A 10000-nucleotide genomic window follows, 5' to 3' on the forward strand; every position below is an offset into this window, starting at 1 on the left:
CAAGGACGTCAAGGAAGGGAAGGGTCTTATTATTACTACTTTCAATAGTAAAATTGAGGACTGAATTGGCTTGAAGGGCGTTAGCTAGCTTCTCAGCATCGTCATTTTCTTTGGTGGTAATGAAAATATCATCAATATACCTAGCGTAGATCTTCGGCTTCCGGTGATTATTGAAGGTCCTTGATTCGACTGCAGCCATGTACATATTGGCGAAAAGAACACCAAGAGGCGATCCCATAGCAACACCATCAACCTGGCGGAAGAGCTCCCCTCTATGAGAAAGGAAAGGGGCCTCCATAGTACAAGCAGATAGCATCTCTTTTAATAAAACTTCAGGGATTGGGAGGGGGTCCTGGCTAGATCTATAGACTGTATCCAGGATAATACCAATTGTTTCCTGAACGGGAACATGGGTAAAGTGGCTGGACACGTCTAAAGAGGCAATATCTTCGTCGGGCGCCGTAGTCTTCAGGATATCAATAAACTCAACGGCAGATTTTAGGGAGTGCCCAGGCGGAATGTAAGGGGTTAAAATTTCGTTAAGTGTTTTAGCTAAACTGTAAGTTGGTGAAGTCATCTGTGATATTAGGCCTATAATATCACAGATGACTTCACCAACTTACAGATTTTAGGGAGTGCCCAGGCGGAATGTAAGGGGTTAAAATTTCGTTAAGTGTTTTAGCTAAACTGTAAGTTGGTGAAGTCATCTGTGATATTATAGGCCTAATACCACATCTGACTTCACCAACTTACAGTTTAGCTAAAACACTTAACGAAATTTTAACCCCTTACATTCCGCCTGGGCACTCCCTAAAATCTGCCGTTGAGTTTATTGATATCCTGAAGACTACGGCGCCCGACGAAGATATTGCCTCTTTAGACGTGTCCAGCCACTTTACCCATGTTCCCGTTCAGGAAACAATTGGTATTATCCTGGATACAGTCTATAGATCTAGCCAGGACCCCCTCCCAATCCCTGAAGTTTTATTAAAAGAGATGCTATCTGCTTGTACTATGGAGGCCCCTTTCCTTTCTCATAGAGGGGAGCTCTTCCGCCAGGTTGATGGTGTTGCTATGGGATCGCCTCTTGGTGTTCTTTTCGCCAATATGTACATGGCTGCAGTCGAATCAAGGACCTTCAATAATCACCGGAAGCCGAAGATCTACGCTAGGTATAATTGATGATATTTTCATTACCACCAAAGAAAATGACGATGCTGAGAAGCTAGCTAACGCCCTTCAAGCCAATTCAGTCCTCAATTTTACTATTGAAAGTAGTAATAATAAGACCCTTCCCTTCCTTGACGTCCTTGTTGAGAGGAATTCGAACCATTACGCGACATCTGTCTACACGAAAGCCACCAACGTGGGACGCTGCCTGAATGCAAGGGGAGAATGCCCAGACTCATACAAGAGGTCTGTTGTTGGGGCATACGTGAGAAGAGCATTTTCCCACTGCAATACGTGGAAGGCCGTCCATACCGAACTGGAGCGTGTAAGGCAGATGCTAACTAATAATGGTTTCTCTTGTGATCTCATTGAGGATGTCATAAGGAGGAATATGGAAGAATTCCACACACTAACCCAGACCACTGACGATAAAAAGAAACATGTTACACTTTATCACAAAATAGACTATGGAACGGCCTACAGACAGGAAGTAGACACTCTCCGAAGGATTATCAACGATGGAGTTGTACCAAAAGAACCCTACGAGAGAGTTTTGCTGAGAGTCTCCAGCCGTCCCAATCTGGTAGCCTCCTTAATAATGAAAAATAACTCCACAACTGCAGGACCCAAGGAATCGAAAACCGGCGTAGTTTACAAATTTAAATGCTCTGAAGAGGCATGCAAGCCCCTCGACATGAGCTACGTCGGGCACACGATGACCACCTTGAGAAGGCGACTGCTAGCACACCGAAATAACGGAGCTATTCACCAGCATTACATTGACACACATGACAAGAAGCCGCGTTTGGAAGACCTCATCAGGGACACCGAAATTATTCACACAGACTCTAATTACGGACGCTTAATAATTGACGAGACAGTTAGCATTACTTTACAGCAGCCTACATTAAACGTCCAGAAGTCATCGGATCATGTCCTCCCTTCCAATAGAAAAAACAGACTCGCACACCGTGACATTTGCCCACTGGAAGTTCCAAGACGACAAGACGTGACATTAGCTCCCCGTAGGTCCCGGCGAGAGGGTGCATCTAGACATTTGCTCACCGGAAGTGACAACCCGACAAGACGCGACATAAGCCCATCGTTGGACTAGCCCCCCCCCCCTCCTGGCCCCGCCCACCCGCATATTCCCACCAATCATTTTCCACCATTTCTATTTCTTTTCTGTTGTTTGTACGGCCCACGGGCCTTTATATTCTAATGTTTTTCACTTTTGTAATCAGTTTTACCCTGAAGACGACCATGTGAAATGGTTGAAACAGCTGTCGGTATAAAATGGAAAACCAATCTGACGACTTTCGTACTTTCCTCCAGAGTTTGAACCATGAAGAGAGAATGATACTTAGAAAGTTAGAGAAATGTTCTCTAAAAATCATTGATGCCACTTGTGCTTTAGCATTCAACAGTAATTGTTTAAGAGAAAGACTTTGCCCAAAAGGTATATATATATATGTATATATATATATACAGTATATATACATATATATATATATATATAATATATGTTTATATATATATGTGTGTGTGTGTGTGTGTGTGTAGGTATACACACACATATAGATGTATATATATATATCTGTGTGTGTGTGTGTGTGTGTGTGTGTATACATATACATATATATATATATATATATGTAGATATATGTATATATATATATATATATATATATATATATATATATATATTTATATATATATGGATATATGTATATATATATATTTATATATATATATATATTTATATATATATATGTATATACATATATATATATATAGAAATACATATATATATTCGTATTCATATATGTGTTCATATTTGTATATTTCTGCATTTATGTTTATGTTTATACCTATATTCATAAACACACACACTAATGCCAAACTCCAATTTAATCTCATTAACGCTGTGTGGGGCCACGCGGCGAGAAAATATGTTAATCCCTTAAAACAGCTATTATAACAGTCGAGACTTCCATCCTGCACAGGAGAGCTGGCAAGCCTGACAGACGCTTAGACAGAATGCGGACGCGTGTCTAAGTGCATTTAACTATTGTTTTGGCTGCGAGCCTTGTGCGCCTTTCCTTCGTGCAACGCCAGAGGCGGCGTTCTTTATAGCTGAGATGGCGAGAGAGAGAGAGAGAGAGAAAGAAATGTTTTGCTTTGTTGGGTTCGGTCTCTGGCTCTTTTGCTCCATTGACAACCTCTGCAACGAGAGGTTCTTAACCTGGTTTTCGTCACGTACCCTAGACTTATGTGTTGCTGTTCTTTAGCCTCGTGCAAAGGACGACTGCAACACCGAATAAAATTAACATCCACTAACTTCCGCTATTTTTCGATTTTGGGTCTCATTATTAAACCTATGTACCTCACTAGGGGTTCATGAACCACAGGTTGAGAATCACTTCTTTAGATAGTTTCTTCAGGTTAGGTACTGAAGAAATGTTTACCGTCGAGAAATTATCCAAAGTGATTAAGATGTGTCTTGGTGGAACACTGTCAAACCAATCAAATCTATAAGGATGGGACAGACCTCTATATGGGAACTTGATAAGGTTCTCATAAGGTTGTCTTGTCATTTGAACCGTTTTGAAAAATTTATAGCTTCATGCAAATATTTTTATTAAGAAAGAACAGGGTTAAGTTCATCTCAGTTAACAGTTAAATTTAACTAGATAAAGGACGTTAACTCGATGAAGGTATCTCATTTAAGGACTTACGATAAGCACTCTTTTATTTTGATCTGGTAAACTGCAAATGATTCAGTACAGCTGGAAACAGAACTCCATAAAACAAGAAACCTCTCAGTATAGTAACACTCCCTTCCTTACCCTCTTTCCCCTCCCATTTTTTTCTCTTCCCTTTCTCCCCTTCTCCTTCCATTCTGCCCTCCCCTTCCACTCTTCTTTCCTATTCCCCCAAATCCATCCCACTTACTTTCCCCCTACTACTTCCCTACCCCTTCCTCTGTCTCCCTTCCCCCTCCCCGGTCTCCCTTCACCCACCTCCTTTCCTTCCTACTTCCCCTACCCCACCCTTCCTCTCTTTCCATCCCTCCTCTCCGTTCCTCCATTTCCTCCCTAATTAAATCATATATAAAGACAGGCGAAAATCTGTGAAAGACATTTCTGTATCGTGTATGATTATAATTGATACAAAGAGAGAGAGAGAGAGAGAGAGAGAGAGAGAGAGAGAGAGAGAGAGAGAGAGAGAGAGAGAGAGAGAGAGAGAGAGAGAGAGAGAGAGAGAGAGAGAGAGAGAGAGAGAGAGAGAGAGAGAGAGAGAGAGAGAGAGAGAGAGAGAGAGAGAGAGAGAGAGAGAGAGAGAGAGAGAGAGAGAGAGAGAGAGAGAGAGAGAGAGAGAGAGAGAGAGAGAGAAAGAGAGAGAGAGGGAGAGAGAGAGAAAAGAAAACGTGAACTACAAAGACTTTGCTTCAATGTACAACACCTATCAGAACTTACCACTTGCCCAGTTCGTCAGGCAAAGGTGGTAGGATTTTGGAAAGCCTCTTGTCGTAAGCTTCTTGCTTATTCCAAGTGCGTTGACGCGGTGACATGTGCTAAGATTTTTCTTTTCTTCTTACCAGTCCATTTAGTTCGTTTTGGGAAAGAAGGGATTTAGAACGATTTCGTCTTATTTCGTAGAAGTTGTGGTACACTCTGCTGATTTTCTTGTGGCTGTCGCAAACGGATAGTCAGTTGGAAGAGAAGCTACTTAGATTCTGAGGATTGAATTTAAGATTTTTGAAGTGGTGGTGGGAGGGGGGGGCTGCTCTTGAAGAAATTTGTTGTTGTTAACGTTTTGCTAAAATTTGGTCATGAAAGATGCTCAATATTTGTATAGCGTGTTCTATTTCTTTATTTCATGATTTTTTATTCTTAAAGAAGACTCTGAAAGTGTAATAAGGCCTAAAGAGCGCACCCTCTTTTTATCTTATCTATCTAATTACTAATTTTTTTTATTAACATATATCATTATTACTTTAGAGACAGAACCTTAAGTTTCCGTGCTTACTGCACCTCAACAAAGTAGACTAAAATTACCACAAAAATTAATATTCCTTCTGTAACCTCTAAACATTTATATATTTTGTGCCTAAGGCACCTCATATGTGTATTCATTTTTGTGCAATATATATGTTTTTTTTAATTGCATCGATATCATAATTGCAACAGCTCCTTGAGGCTGCATCTGAATAATGAAGTTAACGAGAATAACATGACTTTTGTGTGTAAATGTGCACTCCTGTATCAATGAACAGCATACAACGAATGTTGGTTACCCTTTGTAACCTTACTATGCATAATTGTGTAGAAAACTTTTGCTTATTTCGTAAACGATTATTGTTTATTTTCTTTTATTTATATGGTCATTTCTGGATAATATGTATGTATATACATACAATATATATGTATACTCGTATATGTATATATATATATATTATATATATATATATATACATACATGCATACATACATATATATATATATATATGTATATATATATATATATGTATATATATGTATGCATATATACATACATATATATATATATATATATATATATATATATATATATATATACATATACACATATATGCAGACCGTTAATGATACAGTAAATCATGTAATTTTTTTTTATAATTCTATATCTCATCTTCTATATTAGACAAATCATTCTATTCTTTACAGATTATTCCGTGGTATGCATGCTTGAACAATTCAGACGCTATGTAATGGTATCTTTTGATTCTAGACAAGACGTGTGTGAATTTAATTAAGCGCATTTCACCTTTGGAGTCTAATAAGTCAAGACAGTTTTAATATTTTTCATCAAGTGTTCTGTTCTCCTGGCGTTCCTTTGTTCAATCAATCATTTACCCTAGAGAGATGAATAACAATCGTTCGTTATCACATCGTCTATGAAGTCCCTCCAGACTTTCAATCTGAAACCTTTCAGCATAGGATTTGAATAGAATTGAATCTCATTATCCTAAGGAAGTGGGATCAGTTCCTGCAAAGTTTCACCATGGTAAAGGGGGTTTATGTAGGCAGTCGTAACACTTTGGGCTTGATGATGTCCTCTGAACTGAATAATTTCACCTGCTATTGACCAGAATTGAATATGATCAGTCTGCCATTATTACAATAGGCACTGATGGAGTTGATTATATGTTGCTCATATCTATTTCTAGAGTGATGTTAGATAACAAATGACGAAATACAAAAGCTTTTCATCAATCAAGAAATAATGGTTATTGAAGGTGACAAAGGTGAACAGATGAAAAGAATTGAAGTACAAAAGACTGAGATATCACTGTGTCATTTTATACTCAATGTACTTTATTGAAACAATTGCTCCAATTTTTTTTTTTTTTTTTTTTTTTTTTTTACAATTTTCTTGCCGCTAAGGAAATTTTATGATATAATCTTAACTATATCAGTGGAAAACAAAGACTTGTTTGAACCTTAGGTATGTGTTCACTGATGGTTAGGGATCTCTAGTGGGCTACAAATAAAAAACTAGTGGCAGATAGTGGATTGTTATTGACTTTTAGTTAGTATTAACGTGGTCTTCTCCAGAAAGGTATGGAACAGCAGCGATTAAGTGTGAGATATGTGACGAAAGGTAGGCTGAGAAACCTGTGAACTAAAGTCGTCTTAAAACGAATCGATACGGATTAAAGGCTTAGAGAGAGAGAGAGAGAGAGAGAGAGAGAGAGAGAGAGAGAGAGAGAGAGAGAGAGAGAGAGAGAGAGAGAGAGAGAGAGAGAGAGAGAGAGAGAGAGAGAGAGAGAGAGAGAGAGAGAGAGAGAGAGAGAGAGAGAAAGTGATTAAGTGAGAGAGAAATATCGTCTTGATTTGTTATCAGTTCAACGCTGAGGTGATGGGACGGGAACTCACAATAAGGTCGGTCGGCGCAAAATTTCCCTTAAGTTAGGTTAGGTTAAGTTAGGTTAGGTTAGGTTAGGTTAGGTTAGGTTAGGTTAGGTTAGGTTAGGTTAGGTTAGGTTAGGTTAGGTTAGGATGGTAAACAACAACCCATAAAAACTTATAAAAAGTTCCAGCAGATTAAGAGGGCTTGATCTGGTGTCCATAAATTTAAAGTGAAATTTCAACATTTCTTTTCATATCATTTCATGTTGTTTTTGTGTGCTCGTTTTTCCTAGAGGTCTTCATGGTTTATATTAAATCCTCAAACGTGTCCATCACTAAAAAAAAGAAAAACAGATAAATTGAAAAAATAAATTAATGTATAGATAAGCAAACAAATGAATAAGTAAATAAATAGATGAATAATTAAGTCAATGAATGCATGAATGAATGATTAAATAAATGAATGAGTGAATAAGTAAGGAAATCAAGAATCACTGTTTTAGTTTCTAGAACAAGGTCTAACCATGCGTACCTAAACACCGAGTTAGGTCGAAGTAGCTGAGGATTGTAAACGTCACAATTACCTTTCGTGGGCGTGACTTGGGTAACATAATTATGACGTATGTGTTGCGTCGGGCGAGAGTGACGTCATGACGCGTACCCGAACAGTAAGGGCTGCACACTGGCTCGCTTGGAAGTAGACTTTATACCAAGGGTCCTTGAATGGTCGGCTGTTCTGAACTATGTTTCACCAGCGATTCTATCCTTGTGGTTAGTCTCTCGACTCTGTCGGACAACAGTTTACGAATAGGTTTATCTATTTTCATTTTCTTTGAAGGGAAGAAGAAAAATAATATTTATTTCTGTAAGCTCCTTTTTATCTACGATGTGTTTTTTATGTGATTTCATAATTCTTATCAAAGGAGTGGATTTCATTGGTGCCATTGCAGAAAGTAATGCTAAAGGATGTCAAATAAAGATGACATGTTAGATAATAATAAAATTGTAGGAACAATAATAGAGTGAATATGTCAGGGAAAAAGGCATTATAAAATCGCATTCAGTTTGAACAGACAATAGAGAGTTTAATAAATTCAATGATTTTATTTTTTAATAATTTGATGAATGTCTGATGCACTGATGACGTAATCGAAAGCATGCTGGTCTCGCATATGCTCAGTTGAGTGTTCGAATCCCGCACCTCCCCGATTCCCAGCAGCGACTGTTATTTACCCCAACAGTCAAGTGCATAGGAAAAGAAAATAATATCTTCGACCGCAGCTATTCAGCGCTTCCTGGCGTATCATTCTCACCTATACCACTCATGTTGAATGAAAATAACTTTTATATAAAGTGTAAGTTAAATTAAGATCGCTTTAAACAGATAATAAAATATAAACTACAACAATATATACACACACACACATATATATATATATATATATATATATATATATATATATACATATATATACATATATATATATATATATATATATATATATATATATATATATAGAAACATGGAAACCAAGGTGACGTTTGACTTATGCGAATGATCTAAACGGAAGAGTAAAAATATGTTTATAACAAAGACTGTTAACAAAGATCATAGCGCCATGAAATATAAAGACACAAAACAAATGAAAACTCAAATAGAAAATGTAAAACATACGTATAAAGGTCACTTGATAACGAGCTTTGATGTCAAAAATAATCTAGAAAGGATATGAGACTAAACTATATGATTTATATGTTCACAATTTTTCTCAATACAAGGCAGATGAAGAACTAAAGAATAGACAATGCTAAAAGGAACATCTAGATGGTACATAATAAATATTACTAAATATCTAGTATATCAAGAAGAAATAACAAGAAGTAAATAACAGAACAGACTACGGTTTCAAGAAAAGATTACGATACGTTTTAGTTAATATTCAGGTCATTTTGTTAAAACATAACCTAAAAGTAATAAAACTCAGTAAAAAAAAAAAGACTACTAAAGAGATAGTATCATTAACAAGCCTCGTTTTGTAAATAACGCAAAGACAGAAAAATAAACAGATATATGCACAGGTCCCAAAAATGAAAGATACAAATTTCCTTGCGTAGATCCAATCTGCAGTTATACCGTGGGAGATATTATATGGCATATGTACAGCCAAACTATAAGGCTCTTTAAGCTCAATGAATTTACTAGGTCGGGATAGTGAAAGATTCAGGGAATAAGACTAGCATTGATTTATTTTTTTTTATCATCATTTTATTCTTAGAAAGGAACGTTTCCATGGCGTATAATCTGGAGAGGTAGAGGAGATGTATGATGGAACAGTAACAGTGACGGACTGGGAGAAGCATAGGTGGTTGATAAAAGAATAATAGAGTCAATAGCTTTTAATTAATGTTAACGTGTTTATATTCATATATCCTTGAGTGAGTGAAAATGAGGGAAAGTAGAAGGTGGCTATTGAATGAATTAACTCGGTCTAAAAATGGTGAGAATGTGTGGAATCTACCTGGAAGCTTGACGAGAATGATATTTAGTACATACATACACGTAGCAAAGTCTTTTTCCCCCTACACGGTGGGTAGCCAAAACAAAAAAGGCATAGAAACCACTCCCACCCATTCCATTTCCTATATATTCCACTTCCCTCCACTCTCCTCCCTCTATCTTATCTTGGCACCTCCTGGATGACGGGTCATCCCTGCATCCTGTCCACTGCCCTGGTACTATTGGAAAATGTAAAGAAGGTCAGAAGCCTTTGCCAGGAGAAGTGTACTTTGGGGCCAAGGCCATCACCTTTCTACTGTGCACTTCAACAGGTGCAGGAGGTAATAATCACTGTTGAGTCTTGTAGAGGAATGCAGTATTAGCAGTATTCGCAAGTATTCCCATCCAAAACAAAGGGAATGCGAGACCAGTGTGCTTC

The sequence above is a fragment of the Oratosquilla oratoria genome, chromosome 25, assembly GCF_046742065.1.
Source record: "Oratosquilla oratoria isolate Oo_2021 chromosome 25, ASM4674206v1, whole genome shotgun sequence".
NCBI classification, from domain to species: domain Eukaryota; kingdom Metazoa; phylum Arthropoda; class Malacostraca; order Stomatopoda; family Squillidae; genus Oratosquilla; species Oratosquilla oratoria.